General features: G+C 44.0%; 1 long non-coding RNA gene across 1 annotated transcript in view; it reads right to left on the bottom strand.

Moving 5' to 3' along the window:
- Window positions 1–2307: 2307 nt before the first annotated feature.
- The window catches only part of LOC145420611 (uncharacterized), a 250083-nt gene continuing 234786 nt past the window's right edge, over window positions 2308–17604 (bottom strand). The window contains exon 2 of the long non-coding RNA XR_013901934.1: window positions 2308–2514. This is a non-coding gene — a long non-coding RNA (uncharacterized LOC145420611). The remainder of the gene's footprint in view (window positions 2515–17604) is intronic.

Genomic DNA, 17604 nt, shown 5'->3' with positions numbered 1-17604 from the left:
TTGGGCCATGGCTGGAAGACCTAAACAAGGCCCAGAATTTGAACAGAAAAAATGTGCGAATGCCAGATATAAGTACGCTGTTCGCTTTATAACTAAAAATGAGCAAATGCTAAGAGCAGATTCTTTGGCCAGGAAAATGCTGTGTAATAATACGGCAGATTTTTGGAAAGAGGTGAAAGCTCTTAATAACTGTAAACCATCTCTACCATCAACTGTTGAAGGTGTTTCTGGGGCAGATAACATTGCAGCATTATGGAGACAGCATTACAGTGCGTTCTTTAACTGTATAAAAAGTGAACCATATGAGGACAATCTTGACATGAGTAATGACACAATAAGTGTAAGGACACATGAAGTATATGAAGCCATTCATAGGTTGTCTGATAATAAATCCTCTGGTTTGGATCACATCACTGCAGAACATTTAAAACATGCTAGTGTAAGGCTAGCTCCTCTTTTAGCACTCTGTTTCACTGGGTTTATGATTCATGGCATATTACCAGACTCAATGCTGTGTATTTTACTGGTACCAGTTATGAAAGACAAAGCTGCAAAAGTGAGCTGCTTGGATAATTACAGGCCAATTGCACTAGCCAGTATTTTATCTAAGGTGTTAGAAAGAATCTTGTTTGACAGAGTTAGTGTGTTCATCTCTTCTCTGGATAATCAGTTTGGCTTCAAAGCACGGCACTGACATGTGCATATATGCACTCAAGGAAATAGTCAGTTTGTATAGGGCTAAAAATTCATCTGTCCTCATGTCTTTCATTGATGCCTCTAAGGCTTTTGATCGAGTGAACCACAGAAAACTTTTTGATAAAATGAAGAGATGGGGAGTTCCTCAGTACATCGTGAGGATTCTCTCTTACTGGTACGCTCATCAGAACATGCAGGTTAAATGGGGAAGCAGTATTTCTGCCCCCTTTGGTGTCAGCAATGGTGTCAGACAGGGTGGGATTTTGTCTCCAATTTTATTTAATTTATATGTCGATGATTTGTCCATACAGCTGAGAGCCTGCAACACTGGGTGTATATTAGGTAAAGCACTGATAAATCATCTTATGTATGCAGATGACCTGGTTGTTTTTAGTCCAAGCAGTGCTGGGTTACAGGATCTTCTTAATGTCTGTACTGAATATGGTGTGCAATATGACATTGAGTACAATGCTGCTAAAAGTGCTGTTTTGATATGTAGAACCAAGCAGGATAAACAGCTAAATTTCCCTTTGTTTAAACTGGCACAAAAAACTCTTGAAGTTCATAAAAAGGTGAAATATCTCGGTCACTTTATTACTGAGCAAATGAATGATGATGATGACATATACAGACAACGGTGTAAGCTCTATGTGCAGGCAAATACTATTGCACGCAAATTCAGCTTTTGTTCACTTCCAGTTAAAGTGGCTTTGTTTAAAGCGTATTGCACACCGCTATATACTGCCCCCTTGTGGTCATCCTACAAACAATGTAGCATGCAGAAGCTGCATGTTGCATATAATGATGCGATGAGAATCCTTTGCAAGATACCTAGAAGTGGTAGTGCCAGCCAGATGTTTGTAGCTGTGGGTGTTTGGACTTTTAAAGCACTTTTAAGGAAGCTAATGTTCAATTTTAGAGAACGACTGGATGGTTCGAGTAACAGTATAATTTTAGCACTCACAGATCCGACAGTGAGTGGTTCCCGTTACTCATCCAGTCTCAGAAAGCACTGGTTAAAGTGTTTGTGTATTTATTGATTTATTTTAAGTAATTGTGTTTTATGTATATTATGGTTTTATATTTTTACAAATGTTTTAGATACTTATTTATATACATATATATATTTAATGGTGTATACCTTGTGTTGGGGGGGGGGGGGGGGGGGAGTGTTGTGTGTGTGTGTGTGTGTGGTTTTTTTTGTTTTTTTTTTTGTCTTGTTTTTATGGACGTGAAGTCTGCCAATTAAGATTGAATTGAATTGAATTGAATTGAAATAAATATGCTACGATGAGATAGCTGACTTCATCTAACTAGCAAATGTTGTCCAGGCTACGTTGGTGATACAGTTTTTTTTTTTATGTGTATGATATTTTTGTCATGCGATTTTAAAGCTGGCCCTACAACCGCATCCAAGAATAACATGCAGCGTATCTCAGAACTGTTGGTGAAAATTATTCTTGGAGCTAGGTTTAATTGAGCTGCATTTTAAAGAGGTGCAATTTCACAATTTGTGTATATTTTCTAAGTTCACTATTTTGTCATGTGTTGAGAAAAACACAGATTTTAAAATTACATGGTCTAATATTTACATTTAGCATAACTGCAACATTATTTTTTCTTTTTTTTTTTTTAAAGACTCGAAAGGACTTGAAATTCAAAGTTTCAGACTTGTGACTTGACTCGGACTTTTACACCAGTGACTTGAGACTCGACTCTGACTTGCCTGACATTACTTGAGACTTGACTTGAGACTTGAGGATAAAGACTTGAGACTTACTTGAGACTTGCAAGACAATGACTTGGTCCCACCTCTGCCTGCGACACCCTTAATAATCACTCCTCTTCTGTAGAGCTAGCTAGATGGTGAAGTACCCCAACCACAGTTTAAGACTGGTACCTGCAGTTGTTCCGCTGTTGGGCCAAATAAAAATAAATAAATAAATAAATAAATAAAACACTGGCCCACACGTTTTTTGTTTTGTTTGTGTAACGCGCGGCGGACACTAAAGCGGTCGCGCCAGAATGTCACGCTAAAAAGAAAGATTCTTTCAAATACAAGGGGGAGCAAGCAAGTCAGATACCACGGGCACAGAGAGGAAGCAGGTCTGATCAGAAACAGTTTATTACTAGGCCAGGGAGCACAAATAAAACACCCTTAAAATGTACATAATAAAATGTTTGCTCTCTACTAAAAACAATTCTAAAACCCGTAAAACTACCATTTTCTACATTCACTAACCCCCCCCCCCCCCCCCCCTTGCTATAATTAGGCCACATGTTCATTATGGGTCCATCAGCAGGCCAGGAATTCCTCCTTTAGAGCAGAGTCCACGCCAGCCCCGTCTTCAGCAGACAAGAAAGAGCCACCCATCTTCTTGTCCTTCCGCTGGCCCATCACTTCCCAGCCCGGCTTGCGTTCTGCACCCGAATCCATGATGCGACCACCGCCACAGCTCCCCTTGCGTCGGTGTCCTGCAACATAACAAATAGGGGCCAGAACAATGGTCCCAGAAGCGGCCCTGGCTCATGGCCATGGTGACCCTCTCCCAATCCAGCTGCACCCAGTAAACAACAGTAGAGACCCTACTCACAAATGCAGGCAGAGGTAAACCTCTGCCCTGCTGCCAATCACACGCGTTGTCTCTTACTGTTGCCGTTCCATGAGGTCAGGACTTGGCCGCCGCATCACACTGGCCATCTCGCATTAACCTTCCAGCCTCTCTCCTTCAGTGCTCAGCTAGCCTGTATTTAAAAGGTCTTTACACAGCTGATAGGCCACCTCTGGACACACCCCTGCCTCAGCAGGTGGTCCCTATCAGCTAATTTGTCCCATGTGCAGCCAGTCCACAGTGGATAAAAACCATGTCACATAAAACACTAAAAACCATGCAATAGAAACAGAATAAAACCATGCAAACAAAACAACACTCATAAATAAACACTAAAAATCAGAATAAAAACAATATACAAGATAAATACAAATTTCCACTGTGTGACATTTGTTTGTTTTTAGTTTCTTCTTTTGTTGGCTTTGCATCTTCCCTCTCTTTGTATGCGACATCCCCTGGTGAGTAATATGGGAATAGGCCTGGGTTTCATGTGTTATTGTTTCAAGTCAGTCACAAGCCTGTTTTGGAAATGTAAGAAGTAAAAAGCATATACACTCAACAAAAATATAAACGCAACACCTTTGTTACTGCTCCCATTCCCCATGGGATGGACGTAGAGACCTAAAATTCATTCCAGATACACAATATAACCATCCCTCCCAAACAGTGGTCACAAATCAGTCCAAATGTGTGGTAGTGGGCACATCTGCTATATTGAGATAATCCATCCCACCTCACAGGTGTGCCACATCAGGATGTTGATCTGACATCATGAGTAGTGCACAGGTGTACCTCAGACTGCCCACAACAAAAGGCCACCCTGGAATGTGCAGTTTTGTCTCACAGCAAAATGCCACAGATGCCACAAGCAATGAGGGAGCATGCATTGGCATGCTGACAGCAGGAATGTCAACCAGATCTGTCGCCCGTGCATTGAATGTTCATTTCTCAACCATAAGCCGTCTCCACAGGCGTTTCAGAGAATATGGCAGCACATCCAACCGGCCTCACAACCGCAGACCTCGTGTAACCACACCAGCCCAGGACCTCCACATCCAGCAGGTTCACCTCCAAGATCGTCTGAGACCAGCCACCCAGACAGCTGCTGGAACAATTGGTTTGCACAACCAAACAATTTCTGCACAAACTGTCAGAAACCGTCTCAGGGACGCTCAACTGTATGCCCGTCGTCCTCATCGGGGTCTTGACCTGACTCCAGCTCGTCGCCGTAACAGACTTGTGTGGGCAAATGCTCACATTCGATGGCATCTGGCACGTTGGAGAGGTGTGCGCTTCACAGATGAATCATGGTTCACATTGTTCAGGGCAGATGGCAGCTGAGAATGTCCCAGTTCTTGCATGGCCAGCATACTCACCGGACATGTCACCCATTGAGCATGTTCGGGATGTGCTTGACTGGCATATACGACAGCGTGTACCAGTTCCCACGAATATATCCAACAACCTCACACAGCCATTGAAGTGGAGTGGACCAACATTCCACAGGCCACAATTGACAATCTGATAGACTCCATGCGACGATGTGTTGCACTGCATGAGGCAAATGGTGGTCACACCAGATACTGACCGGTTCTGGGTCCCCAGACCCCCAATAAAGCAAAAAACTGCACATTCCAGGGTGGCCTTTTGTTGTGGGCAGTCTGAGGTACACCTGTGCACTACTCATGATGTCAGACCAGCATCCTGATGTGGCACACCTGTGAGGTGGGATGGATTATCTCAATATAGCAGATGTGCCCACTACCACACATTTGGACTGATTTGTGACCACTGTTTGGGAGGGATGGTTATATTGTGTATCTGGAATGAATTTTAGGTCTCTACGTCCATCCCATGGGGAATGGGAGCAGTAACAAAGGTGTTGCATTTATATTTTTGTTGAGTGTATATTTGTGTAAAAAAAATGTAGGGGGCAATAGTAAAAAGTAGTCAAAAAAATCAAATTCAAGTGAAGTACAGATACCTGAAAATGAGATCTAATTACAGTACAGTCTGGTTCTGACACTCAAATTCATTCCTGGCCCCTCAGTTAATTGTACACTAATAAAAAGTGAATGTCGCAGAGCCTTCAGCTATCAGACCGACTGTCCTCCACAGATCTGTGAGTTTGTTAGGGGTGAAACCTCACAGCATTTTTTCCCTGTTTTTTTTAAAGTAGTAGTTCAGAGTTTGGGTTGTGTGGGAAATACTCCACCATTAACTCATTCCACTGTTGTATTTCCCAGACATGAAAACTCACCCCAAAGGCAACAAACAAATGAATTAGTTTGCTGGATTGAGAATTCGAGCATGTATTTCTGTTATAAGAGCATTAGCATTATAAGCATGAGCATTATAAAGAGCTAACATGTGGTAATCCAAGTCTTATTGCATTTATTGTGACTTCAGTTTACTTTTTACTTTATTAAAATGTATACAGCACTGTTATATGTAGTTTAATGTAACTGTTTGGTTTTGCAGACTCAGATGTTTTGTAAAATTATATCTACTCTTTTAAAGAAAAAAAGGAAATGTGTCTTAGCAACTATGAAAAACTGAGACAAAATGCCCAGAACTCAGTTATAGGTCTCTTTTGGAGGAGCGCTTTAAAACTTACACAGCTCTGAATTTATATAAACTTTTACAGAGAGATCATTTTAGGTACTATAGCTTACATCTTAATTGGCTAATTTATTAACACAACCTTTGTTATCCCAGTGTTACTTAAGCAATATAAATGCAGAGTTTTTCCAACTAATGAGAGAAGTTGATCAGTTCTCCAAGATAAGAGTTTATTGATCACGGAGGAGGAAATCAATTGTTACAGGAGCACAGGGAACAGGCGAGAGGATGCACAAAGTTTTCTCCTTTAATTCCAATTTATCATTAGCAGGAGGTTTAATATCAACAGCCTGGTCTTTTTCTGCTGTACTGTAAAGAGTCACAAATAATAATGGTGTTTGCTAAGTGGGTAAATGTGGGAAGCGGAAGGTGTCAGAACACATTACTGAGAAGTATATGTAGAATACTTCATATGTAACAAACTTTCATCCATATTTTTTTCTGTAAACTTGTGCGACTCTTGGAAAATATTCTTTCACACGGAATCGGTGCTGTAAAATCAAGCCAAATTTGCATCATTAAAAGCAGCCCACTGCATTTTTTTACCTTTTGGATATAGACCTTGAAACTTATTTGAGTAACTGGACTGGATTTCTCCACTGTGTTTGTACTGCTGGTACCTTTTGGATAATTTTTATTGGAATTATCTGACTAATAATATGGTTTGTTGTGTGATACAGAATGTCCTAGAAGTTTGTGCATCAGTTTTAATGAAATTTGAAATGAAATTATAGGCTTTTGTTATTCTGTTACTGCCATGGTTAGCAGGGCAAACTGTGTGGGAATTATTAAAGGACCCAAGATGCAGGCACTACTGATATGAGTGAGCTTTTATTGAGGAGGATGAAATACAACAAAAGGCAAGGGTGGCGAGAACAGAACTGACAAAACCTAAACTGGGAAACTAAGAATAAAACAAACCTGAAACCTTGAAACACAAACAGAGATGCAGGGAGATGAAGACAGATGAAGGGAACCACACAGACAAACCAGCAATGCACACCGGAAAACACAGGGCTTATATACACAAAGAGGCAATGAGAAACAGGAGGAGACCCAGCTGGGGAAAATTGGAGCTGATGAGACTGAGAGAAGTAAAACAGAATACAATAACCTGAGACACTGACCTTCAAAATAAAATAGGAACTCACACATACAAAGAAACACGGACTTTACACAGAGGGAACACACAGGCAGGGATGACTAACACTAAACTGAGGAAGAACCGAACCAAAACCAACAAGCTAGAAACCACAACCAGAATATATTATAATAATAGAAAACACAAAACGCTGGGTCAAATGACCCAGGACCATGACAGTTACTTTGTAAATATGTGTATCTGCATCATGCCCACACTATTTCTGAATACACCTTGCCAGCCAAACTTAGCCAAAAAGTGAAATTGGTTCATTATTACATTCACAAGTTGTCATTTGAATAAAATGGTTCTATGTTTCTATGGTGAACATAAGTAAATGATCAACGATCTGCATAAAATTCAACAACTTAAAACTTGTTGCATTTAATCTTGTTGAGATGACACAATACAACCTTGCAAGAATGGCACAGAGACGCAGACTTCACCAGAGAATATACAGCTGACAGGAGAGACAGAGCAACCATTGAACACAGAGACAGAAACCAGAAGATTAAAAACTCTAACATTGAACCCAAAAGACTAGAGATGATAAATAATGACAAAATCAAAAATCAAAACACTAGGTCACTGACTCGAGACCGTGACAGCTTTTGATGTAATTGAACTCAACAAAATTAATTTTAAGACCATCAGTGATCAGAAAGCTCACAAGGTGCTCGCTGTAGCATACCTGATAATGTACCTGACATGTGAACATCTAATTGGTTGCCAAAAGAAAAAATGGTCCAATCAGGGGTCTTTGAAGAAAATCCACCTGAAACTACCTGGGTCCCTTGATACAAGGTTCTCTCATATACCCAAACAGCAAAAGCTGGTTCCCACATTTTGAACAACATATCAGCATAATTTATGTTGTTACAATGATACTTTGAACCAGCCAGGTGATGTTTCAATTTTTTCAGTAACACCAGTGGATATTTTGGTTGTAAGATCTGAGGTCATGGATTGAGATGGTCCAGGGGAAGCATATGCTAATACCCTAAAAACTATTTGATAGTAAAACCAAATTACTTTACTCTGGCGCTATGTTAGACTGGTGCACACCACAGCCACTGTGTGCCAGTGCAATACAGTGCGCTATTGTAAATTCACCATAGTACAAAAAGCTAAGCTTTGGATGGCATTTCACAATGTGTGTTTTGACTGATATTTACAGATATTTGTGTAAAGATTTAAGGAGTAAAAGTAAAAAGTTGTCTGAAAAATAAAGACTCAAAAAAAATTAAAATTCTGTGTTACCGCGCCAGATCCGCGGCCCCAAACCGTAGTAAGGAAACCTCTGGCAGTTACTTGAAGGTTCCGTAACTGGCTCGTAGCCGGCAACAGCTTACTATACAGGTCAACTCTGCTAGCAAAAAGATCAAAGGAGCCGTAGGAAACTGCTTCACCGAACTTTATTTCTTCTCCAAGGCACGAATGGCTGAAACCGTTTACTCACAGCAAGCATCGCCGACACAACTCTGGCTGTCGAGGGAGTTATTATATTCCTTTTATTTATTTTCTTTCCGTCTCTTCTGTAGCTAACCGTTACTTTTCCCCTTCTCCGCTCTCTTTCTACACACCTGCACCAGGCAGTCCCGCTACACACATCCCGAATACATTTCCCGTCAGGCTTCACCCTTAAGGACTATGCCTGTAACACTACCCTCACTCTGGATGATAATTAAACCCTTAACATCATTCCAGCACATGAATCCCCCATTAACAAGGAAATATACAGCATTCTATGCGGGACAGCAGTCATGCCCACAGTCCATAAATGGCGATCCTTAGGAGGGAACAATCTTGAAGTAGACAACTGTCCATATCTTGCACACAAAAAAAAACATAGAATGTACAGGGTTCACTTTGAGGAGGGTGCAAGTCAATGTCCATATCCCGTCCTTCACATATATAGTATTCACAAAGAAAGAAAAAAAAAAAAACACACACAACAGCATTTACATCGATCCCATGAGCTTTTAGAGGTGATGCCCATATTATTCAAGATGCGCTACGACATTAAGGCACTACAGCTGAACGTTTGCCCCTCTCTTATACCATTTGCCCCTATATCCAGCTTTACTTCATTAGTATAAACAGTTCAAACAATAACTTGAGCCCGTCGACAGCCATATTACCAGCAAACAGCAAGACAAACAAGCCCAACAGTACACGTAAGAATAGCCCCCTGTAACAACTCAATCTACAACAGTCATATCACTTAACATATGTAACATGAACAATTTTTTATTTTTTTTATGTTCGAACGACTAAGCAGGGCAGCGATCCGCCTACACCCTGACTCAGTTTGGACATACTAGCCTAGTGACTGACCCAGTCACCAAACATGTCCGACGCCCGCCGCAAACGCTGTGGTCTGGAACAGGGTGTGGACCTGAAGGAAGGCAAGGCAAGGCAAGGCAAATTTATTTGTATAGCACAATTCAACAACAAGGTGATTCAAAGTGCTTTACAGAGACATTAGAAACAAAAACAAATAAAAAGCATGATTTAAAATTGATTAAAACAAGCAAACAAACTAACTAACTAAACACACACATTTCACACCTGTGTGGTCCACTTTTTTGGTCTTAGTGAGGACTCGAGCAGCAGAGTTCTGAATGAGCTGTAGTTGTCTGACTGATTTTTTAGGTAGACCTGTAAAGATGCTGTTACAGTAATCAAGCCTACTAAAAATGAATGCATGGACTAGTTTTTCCAGGTCCTGTTGAGACATCAGATCTTTTATCCTTGAAATATTCTTGAGGTGATAGTAAGCTGATTTTGTTATTGTCTTAATGTGTTTTTCTAAGTTTAGGTCTGCATCCATCACTACACCCAAATTTCTCGCCTGGTTTGTGGTTTTTAGATGTATAGATTGAAGTTCTCTGGTGACCTGTAATCATTTTTCTTTGGCGCCAAAGACTATTACTTCAGTTTTGTTTTTGTTTAGTTGGAGAAAATTGTGGCACAACCAGTCATTAATTTCCTCAATGCATTTACCAAGAGCCTGTACAGGGCCTCGGTCTCCTGGTGACATTGTGATATATATTTGTGTGTCATCTGCATAGCTGTGGTAGTTTATTTTGTTGTTCTTTATAATCTGTGCCAGTGGGAGCATGTAAATGTTAAACAGAGGGGGTCCCAAGATGGAACCTTGGGGAACTCCACATGTGATACTTGTCTGCTCGGATGTGAAGTTACCTATTGATACAAAGTATTTCCTGTTTTCTAAGTATGTTTTGAACCAGTTTAGTACAGTTCCTGAAAGACCTGCCCAGTTCTCCAGTCGTTTGAGTAATATGTTGTGGTCAACTGTATCAAATGCTGCACTGAGATCCAGTAAAACTAGGACTGACATTTTTCCACTGTCTGTGTTCAGACATATGTCATTAAACACTTTGGTCAGAGCGGTTTCAGTGCTGTGGTTCTGTCTAAAACCTGACTGGAAGGCATCGTAGCAGTTATTCTGTTTTAAGAAGTAATTGAGCTGTTGAGAAACTGCTTTTTCAATGATCTTACTTAAAAATGGGAGATTTGAGATCGGCCTGTAGTTTTTCATTTGTGTCTTGTCAAGATTGTCCTTTTTCAGTATAGGTTTGATTACAGCAGTTTTTAGTGATTCTGGAAACACACCTGACATTAAGGAAAAGTTGACGATCTGTAACAGGTCTGACTCTAAAGTCTTTGAGACCTTTTTGAAAAAACTTGTTGGCAGGACATCTAAACAGCAAGAGGAGGAGTTCAGTTGACCTAAGATGTCCTCCAGGTCTTTGCTGTTAATCAGGTGAAACTGTTTGATGGTGTTTAAACAGTTTTTCGGTGGACACAGTACATATCCTTGATCTGCTGTTGATGTACCAACTGCTTGTCTAATCTTTTGGATTTTGTCTGTGAAGAATTTGGCAAAGTCATTGCAGGCCGTGGTTGAATGAAGTTCAGCTGCCACTGGCACAGGAGGGTTTGTTAGCCTGTCAACTGTAGAAAATAAGACCCAAGCATTATGGCTGTTTTTAGTGATGATGTCAGAGAAGTAGGGCAGGGTAGGGTGATGTCCTGGTCCTTCAGCCTCATCCACGTAAGGCTGAACAGGGCTGGCTGGCAACCCGCTACCGTCTCCTAGAGCGGGTGGCGGAGAGCCAGTTCTCAGGGAAGCACCAGTATCTGGTTGATCTGCCCCAGATGGGGCCTCCCACAAGTCAAAGGGACCGAAATCGATGTCAGAATCGCTTTCGTCGAGCGCTGGAGGAGGCACCTCGATAGGTGCAGCCTGGTCGGAGTCTTGGAAGACCCAGCTGTTGCCCAGCGGCGTTCTTGAGTGATAAGGCTTGAGTCTGTCGTGATGAACCACTTTAGCCTTTGCTCTGGGCCCCTTTTTAATGCAGTAGACCACATCATCCAGCAGGCCCACTACGAAGTAGGGGCCCTCATAGGAAGGCAAAAACTGGCGAACCTTGTGCCGCACTCTCTTGGTCCCTTTGATCAGATGTCACACTGCAGCGCTGACTTGATACTGAACTTGACAGACATTCTTATCGTACTGTCTCTTAGCATGCTCAACAGATTTCCAAAGAGCCTCCCATGCCAGTTGGTGGGAAAGCTCCAGCCTTTCCCTGAGTTGCACCACATACTGTGGTGCAGTGCAGTTGGGGGTGTTGTCAACTGGCAAGAATAGCCGCGACCAGGTCAATAGGCTCGGTTATCTCTCACCCCAGTAGCATCATGTTTGGGGTCCTGTGGAGCTGTGTTTAGTTGCCCGATAAGCCATGACAGCATATGGGATCATTATATCCCAGTCCCAGTGGCAGCGCTCCGCGGTGGTGGCTAAGGCCTTCTGAAGGGTAGCATTAAAATGCTCTACCTGGCCATCGGACTGTGGATGAAACGGCGTGATGCGCATCTTTTTGATTCCGAACAGTTCGCACATCCCCTGGAACACAGCTGACTCAAAGTTGGTGCCCTGGTCACTATGAAGAGACTGTGGGGCTCCATATCTACACACCCACTCCGCAACAACCTTTTCTGCCACCGTGGGTGCTTGTTCATCGGGGACTGGATGAGCCTCCACCCACTTGCTGAAATAGTCTTGTACCACCAATATGAACCGGTTATGCCTCTCTGTTTCGTTCAACGGTCCCATCAGATTGACTGCAATCCTCTCCATGGGGGCGCCAACACGTACCGCTGCCTGGGGGGTTTTTAGGGGCCAGGCCCTTTCAGCACAACCGGTGCAAGTGCGGCACCACAGGGTCGCATCATCTTTCATGTTATTCCAGTAGTACCTATTCTTCAGGCGTGCCAGGGTCCTTTCTGCCCCAAAGTGGCCGCCCACTGGGCCATCGTGCATCTGCTGCATTACGGAGTAACGATAGGCGTGAGGCAGAAGGATTTGGGGGAAAAACACATTACTTTCTGTACAGTGGAATTTCCTCACCAGTACTCCATCTTTTAGGTACAGTCTTTTCCACTGCGCCCAGTAGGCTTTGGTTGCGAGTGTAGCAGGTTGAAAAAGCTACATGTTTATTTTTGTAAGAAAACCAATTACCCCCTTATTTTTTGTTTATTATTGTGACTTATTTTGACATTGTTATGTGTTGCGAGACCATGGTTATGTTTCATTATGCCAGTAGATGGTGCTCTTGCACTGCTGTGGAACTACCAGAGAGACTCTAGCTATAGGGTCTGTGCATGCGTAGCTCAGAAATAAATGAACTCCGGCCTGAGCAAGACGCTAACTTCAGTGTCCTCTCTATTAATCCACAGTTTGCTCATATTTGGCTACGCAGTGCTCTCCAGCCTGTGTGCTGCTTGCTGCCGGTCCAGATTCCCATAGGTCTGGTGCCGGTAACATGGGCTGCATGCTGCTACATCGGCCCAGACTGGCCGACCTCCCCCTTTTTCCTTCCATTCCCAAACTGGGCATATATCCACGTCGTTCTTTTGGCTAGCCACGAGCTAGTGTGATGTGACTCATCCAACCGGTTGATATTTGGGCGGCTGTCGTGGCTACTACCGGAACAACAGTCCACTGCTGCTACGGGTGCACACTCTGGTCCTGGTACCCAGCTTTTCCCATTGTTACCATCAGGCCCCACTACCCCCACTGGGGGCTGCCCTGGGGGGGTTATGCTGGTACAATAGTCCTCTAAGTTACACTGCACACCTTTATGCTCGAACTGGCCGCTGTTGATGGTGGGCTCTGGAAGTGTGCACAGGCATGAAGCGCGGCAGGGTCTCCTGGAAAGTGCATCCGCATTCTGGTGGTTTTTCCCAGGTCAGTGCAGCACCTGGAAGTTATACTCTGCCAGCTTCTCCAACCAGCGGGCCAGCTGGCCCTCGGGCTCCCTTAGCCTTGTCAGCCAGCAGAGGCTGCTATGGTCAGTCTGGACAGTGAACGGCACTACCCAGCAGGTACTGTCTGAAGTAGGAAGTGAACGCCACAACCGCCAGAAGCTCTCGTCTGGTCGTACAATAGTTTTGTTCGGTAGCTGACAGCCGCCTGCTCCCATAAGCCAAGACCCGCTCTTCGCTCCATTGCACTTGGGAGAGAATTGCTCTGATCCCAGAATCGCTGGCATCAGTGTCAAGGAACAAGTCACCCTGGTCCAGTGGGTAACCCAGGACAGGGGCTGCTGTAAGTCGTTTTTTTAATTCCTGGAATGCTTACTGGCACTCAGCAGTCCAGTTAAAACGGGCATACTTCTTAGTGAGTTCGTGGAGGGGTTTGGTTATTGTGGCAAAGTCCTCCACGAAGCGGCGGTAGTATGAGGCTAAGCCAACAAACTGACGCACTTCTGTGATGGTCTGGGTGTAGGCCAGTCCGTCACCTGCTGAACTTTCTGGGGATCTGTGGAAATACCTCCAGCAGAGATGATATAGCCCAGATAGGCCACCTGCTCCCGAAACAGGCAGCATTTAGATGGCTTCAGTTTTAGGTTGGCTCGACGCAATCTGATGAACACTTGCTCGAGCCGCTGCAGCATCTGGGTGCTATCCTGTCCCAGGACAATGATGTCATCTAGGTACACTAAGCACGTCTCCCACTGCAGCCCAGCCAGGACTCTGTCCATAAGCCTTTGGAATGTGGCCGGTGCATTGCACAGTCCAAACGGCATCACATTCCACTCGAACAATCCCTTACGGGTACAAAATGCAGCTGCTTTTCGTTTAAGTGCTAGGGGTCATCTCTACCTGCCAGTACCCTGATGTCAGGTCTAGTGTACTGAAGTACTTGGCAGTGGAAAGTGTGTCAAGGGTGTCCTGGATGCGTGGCAGGGGATAAGCATCTTTAAGGGTTCGCTCATTTAGTGGTCTATAGTCCACACATAGTCTGGGACTCTGGTCTTTCTTCTTCACCATCACAATTGGAGCAGCCCAGCTGCTATTGCTAGGTTGAGCTAGCCCAGCCTCCAGGCTATGCTGTACTTGCTGGTCGGCCGCTATTTGTTTGTCCCCTGCCATCCTGCGCGGCGGGTGCTTAACTGGTGGCCCTGGCGTGGTCAGGATGTCATGCTGGACAACACCAGTGCGACCAAGGTCATTTGGGCCAGTGGAGAAGACATCACCATAGGACCGCAGCAGGCCTACCAGTTTGCAGCGGGAAACATGAGTCAAACCGGGGCTGCTCTCAGCATAAAGGGCCTGCAAATGGCTTGGCACAGAAGCAGGGGGAGTACCATTAAGCTCGAGGGCTGCCAAGACCCTTGGTGGGTGACTCCCCGACCCCTCCAGGACCTGCACCAGCTGAAGAACCCCCGCCACGGCAGCCCGCTTTAAGGTAACAGCTGCAGCCCCAGGGTTAAAGACTCTGATTGGGATGCTAGAGGGTTTACGAGGTTGTACAACTGCGTGAGCCACCAGCACTTGGTGCTTCTCCACAAAGCCCTTTGTGGGGCTTAGCATCATGTCTCTATGAGCGGCACAACGGAAGCTGGAAAACCCCGGGACCACATACTCGCCTGGTTCCAAAACCGTAGTGCGTGCCACCCTAACAACAAGCACCTGGGGTTGAGGGCAGAAGCCAAAGCATGGTATCTTTTCATCAAACAGGGTTATCTCTTGGTGGCCGTAGTTTAAGCAAGCGCACGATTGTTGCAGGAAAGGGTGCCCCAGGATAACTTCAGTGCCCTCAGCCATGTCGGCCAAAAGAAAGTCTACATTTTTAACACCGCTCCCCACATGTACAGGCAGGATGACCTCACCCAGGACGGCCAATCCCTCTGGACCAATGCCTTGTACAGTCTGAGCAATGGATGCCTACACCTGGGGTCTTGACTCCACGGGGATGGTGTTAAAATAGTGGAGGGGCAGCACATGCCGCCATGCACCAGAATCCAGTAAGGCCCGTATTTCCCGTCCCTGTATTACTATCTGGACACACATCACATCTTGGCCTCCATTATGGAACACTGTGCCTGGGTCAGGGGCTGGGCCTCTAGCAGCTTTTACAGGCTTCTGGGCAGGTGAGCGAGGAGAGGGGCAGTTCCTCTGTAGATGTCCTATGCGGGAGCAGTTATGGCAAACAGCCTCCTTCCTGCTTGACTTGTTAAATGTGCTCCAGCTTTGGCGCCCACGCTGGATAGGTCTTTGAGCTCTTTCTGGTGGTTCATAGCTTAGCATATGAACATTCTCCCGTAATGCAGCTGTTCGGGCCCCCTGTGCTGCAGAGACTCGTGCCCCTGGCTGCATAAGCTGCGTGACTGCCCTGGCGGCCCTTTTCGTTGGCTCGAACCTGTGGGCGATTTCATAGGCTCTTGCCTATAAAACACACCGCCCGGGCAACAAAGGAGTGGCTCCGTCAGAAGCATTTGAAAGTCCTGGAGTGGCCTAGCCAGTCTCCAGACCTCAACCCCATAGAAAATCTGTGGCGGGAGTTGAAAGTCCGTGTTGCTCGGCGACAGCCCCAAAACATCACTGCTCTCGAGAAGATCTGCATGGAGGAATGGGCCAAAATACCAGCTACTGTGTGTGCAAACCTGGTAAAGACCTATAGTAAACGTTTGACCTCTGTTATTGCCAACAAAGGTTATGTTACAAAGTATTGAGTTGTATTTTTGTTATTGACCAAATACTTATTTTCCACCCTGATTTACGAATAAATTCTTTACAAATCCTACCATGTGGATTCATGGATTTTTTTTTCACATTCTGTCTCTCACAGTTGAAGTGTACCTCTGGTGCAAATTACTGACCTCTGTCATCATTTTAGGTGGGGGAACTTGCACAATCGGTGGCTAACTAAATACTTTTTTGCCCCACTGTATTTACCTTTTCATACCTCATGTGTTAATACACCAACATTAATGATTAATGTTGGTGTATTAAACTCTGTCTCTCCTTCATAGTGTGACTTGTCTCCCTCTCCCCTCACCCCTGATCAGTCGTGGCAGATGGCTGCCCCTGCCTGAGCCTGCTGGATTTTTTCCTTCCCACTGTTGGCAAGTGCTTATTCAGAGTAATAACAATAATAATAACTTAGATTTGTATAGTGCCTTTCAAGAAACGTGGGAACGCTTTACAAAAGGCTATTGTTTGATTGGTGGGTCTCATATCATGAGGTCTTTACATTACAATATAAAGCATCTTGAGGCGACTGTTGTTGTGAATTAGTCCTATATAAATCAACTGAACTAAACTGAACTGAATTAAATGAATTCATAAATGCAAACAGATATGATGTGGCAGTATGTTGATGAGTGTGTACTGCTGAGAGCAACAAATAGCAGATGGACTACATCATATTACTGCTGTCTCGCCGTGGCTAGAGGGCTACTGAGTGTGAGTGGTCTCTTGCCTCGTCCCTGTCTTTAAAGCAGCCATTTCAAAAGTAACACGACTGCAAGTTTAATAAAAAATATAATTTCTTCTGTTAAAGAAAGTTTCTTCCATCTGAGGGCCGTTGAGAAGATTAAGAACGTGCTCTCAACTGCTGACTTTGAGAAAGTAATTCATGTCTTCACTTCATCCATACTTGATCATAACTAGCTTTTAATTTGGAATCAGCAAAACTCTGCTTTTTCATCTACAAGACTCCAGCAGCTCGACTCCTGACAGGCTTGCTTTTTTATACTGGTTTCCACTACATTTTGGAATAGATTTTAAGATTTTATTGATTGTTTTTAAGTCACTAAATGGATCTTGGTTTGACTTGACAGGTTCGTTGCACACAATCACAATAATGTTGGTTGTGTCACAGTGTTTTGTCTGGTGTCACTGTAGCATTATGGGAAAGATTTGTACTTTCAGAAAGAAGACATTGTTTACTTTGACTTCACTTTTTCCTCATATTTCCATTTCTTCTGTTAGAAGATTTAAGGTGTTTTTTGTATGTCATGTGGGTGAAAATTCAATATAAAGGTATATGTGAATCAGATTGTAACCCTATACATGGTTCATCCTGCTGCATCAGTGTGGACAGACATAAACTCTTCTGATACAGACAGCTGTCACATTCTTCTAGTTCCCCTCTCACAGATTGGTAGTGTCACTTTCACTTGCTGCTGGCGCTGCCTCTCTGTCTGAGTTGCAGAT

This window comes from Astatotilapia calliptera, chromosome 15 (assembly GCF_964374335.1).
Source record: "Astatotilapia calliptera chromosome 15, fAstCal68.1, whole genome shotgun sequence".
In the NCBI taxonomy this organism is placed as follows: Eukaryota; Metazoa; Chordata; class Actinopteri; order Cichliformes; family Cichlidae; genus Astatotilapia; species Astatotilapia calliptera.
This window is presented reverse-complemented; position numbering and strand designations above follow the sequence as displayed.